Below are 2,585 nucleotides of genomic sequence, written 5' to 3' on the forward strand. Positions count from 1 at the left end.
GGGGTTGGCAGCCCGTGCCTACTTAAGGGCTGGGAGAGGTTTGCCGAGAGAGAGAGAGGAAAAAAGGAGAGAGGAGAGAGGTCAACAGAGAGAGAGGAAAGAGAGAAGAAGTTGAAAGAGAAAGAGAGAGGGGGAGAGAGAGAAAGAGAGAGGGCAAGAGAGATACAATTGTTAAAAAGGTCCTGGAATAAACTGCAGTGAGAAGAGCTCCGGTGGTCACGTCATTCCTTGCGGGATGAGGTAGAGCCGTGACATTTTATTTTGTGGCTCAACTTAGTATGTAGCCCAGGCTAGTTTAACTGATCCCCCTACCTCAGTCTCCCTAGTGCTAGGAATTATAGACCTGAGCTACAATGCCAAGGCTAGGAATTTCCTTGTCCTTCTTCTCTTTGTTTTTATTTTATTTCTTTCTTATTTTTTCTTAAATTTAAAATAGATTTTTTTTTCATACAATTGTTTTGTTTGTTTTTTTGTTTTGTTTTCAAGACAGGGCTTCTCTGTGTAACAGCCCTGGCTGTCTTAGAACTAGCTTTGCAGACCAGGCTGGCCTTGAACTCTCAGATCACTGTCAGCCTCTGCTTCCAGAGGGCTGGGACTAAAGATGTGAGCTGCTTTGATTTAATCAAATAAAAGACATTATTTGGACCAGTGAGATGGTTCAGCAAGTGAAGATGCTTTCTGCCTAATGACATGAGTTCCAGCCTTAGCACCCACCGGATGAGGGAGAGAACTGACTCCCACAAACTGCCCCTCCAGCACCATGTACTTGCTATGGCACACAAGCAAGTACACATACACACAATAATTGTTTAAAAAAAACAAAAGCCAGGGCCAGAAAGATGGCTTAGTGGTTAAGAGCACTAGCTATTCTTCCAGAGGACCCAGATTCTATTCCCAGCACCCACATGGCAGCACACGCCTGCCTGTAATTCCAATTCCAGAGGCTCTGACACCCTCACACAGACATACAAGCAGGCATAACAGCAGTGCACATAAAAATGAGTGAAAACTTAAAAAAAAAAAAGTTTGCCAGTCAGTGGTGGTGCACACTTTTAATCCCAGCACTTGGGAGGCAGAAGCAGACAGATTTCTTTGAATTTGAGGCCAGCATGGTCTACAACGAGAGTTCTAGCTATGATTAGTTTATAACAATATAAAGATAGATAGCTCCTCAGTTTAGTTATAATTCTAAGACTCCAACGAGTGGGATTACAGACATATAGCACCACATAAGGCCATGAATCTTCTGGAATCCAGAGTTGGTAAAATCAAAAGAACACAAATTTCCCCAAGGGAAGGTGATGTCACAGAACAGCAAAGGCGGTGGCGAGTCAGATAGCTGCAGACAGGGTTCAAGGAAGAGGGTCTGAACAGAGAGCAGCGTGCAAGAAATGCTTGTTTCTAAGATCTAGCCCTCCTTCCACTCCCCACGTCCACTTAAGGCTCTTGGGATGGACGCCAGATCCTTGTGCATGCTGGGCAAATGCAGTAGCTTTCTATACCCTGGCAATGCCCCCATGTATCTCAGATTCTTTTAGCCTGGGCTGATGGCCATCTCCATCTGGCTGCTTGCCCCTTGAGCTCTCTATACTCATGTTTGATCTGAGAACCAGCAGTGTGAGCATCCGTTACCATCAAGGACTGATCTGTCCCCTTTGTCAACCTGTGGGACTGATGGGCAGCTTCAGCTTACAGCTTGAGAAGCAAGCATTGACCTGGCCAGCAATGTCACATTCCTGTGTCCGTATCATCCTAGAACCACAGTAGCAAAGATCCTTAGTAATAGTGTCTGCGTCAATGCCCAACATAGGACTCAGCTTGTCTTCTACTCGCAGTGGAGAAGTGGACCAGAACCTCACCTCAGTTTGGCAGATCCCCATCTGCTTCTGGAGGTATAGAATGGAGGTCCCCTTGCCAGACCTCAGTTCTCAGGCCGTGGCTTCTGGTTGGCTCCACTGTCCTCTTCTGGCATTTACTTCTCTTCCATCCCAGAAGTGGCAACGTCTGGGGCTTATCCACATTCCCCTGGACCTGCCTCTTTCCCAGCCCCTTCCCTGTGTCACTCTCATGGCTGCACTCTGTGAGTTGGCGTCCTCAGCTAAAAGGAGATGAGAAGATGCAGAAAAGCAGAACAAGGATGAAATTAGGAGAAAAGGAGGGAGACAGGAGGCTGACCTGGGGATGGCAGCCCAGTTTGGTAGTGGAAGTGTTGTCTCCAAACCTCCCTCCACAAAATCCTTGCAGGCATGAAGAAAAATGTAGTGCATTCTAAACTGGGGGTGGGGGGAGGTAGGGGATGGGGTGGAGAGGGATGAAAACAGCACAATCTAACATGGGAGAGGCAGAGGCTAACCTGTCCCTTCCCTGATAGCTAAGAGCCTTCCCAAGAGTCCCTCCTTACCACAGAAGGGCTCTTTCCCAGAATCCTTTGCCTATCCTCACAGGCTAAACACTCTTGGAGTATAGGTCAAGGGATTGACAAAGACAGAATTCAAAAGAACAGGGCTCCAGAAAGCATATAACTCAGTTGTTAAGAATACTTGTCTAGCCGAGCGGTGGTGGTGCACGCCTGTAATCCCAGCACT

Source organism: Microtus ochrogaster, unplaced genomic scaffold (assembly GCF_000317375.1).
Source record: "Microtus ochrogaster isolate Prairie Vole_2 unplaced genomic scaffold, MicOch1.0 UNK18, whole genome shotgun sequence".
NCBI lineage: Eukaryota > Metazoa > Chordata > Mammalia > Rodentia > Cricetidae > Microtus > Microtus ochrogaster.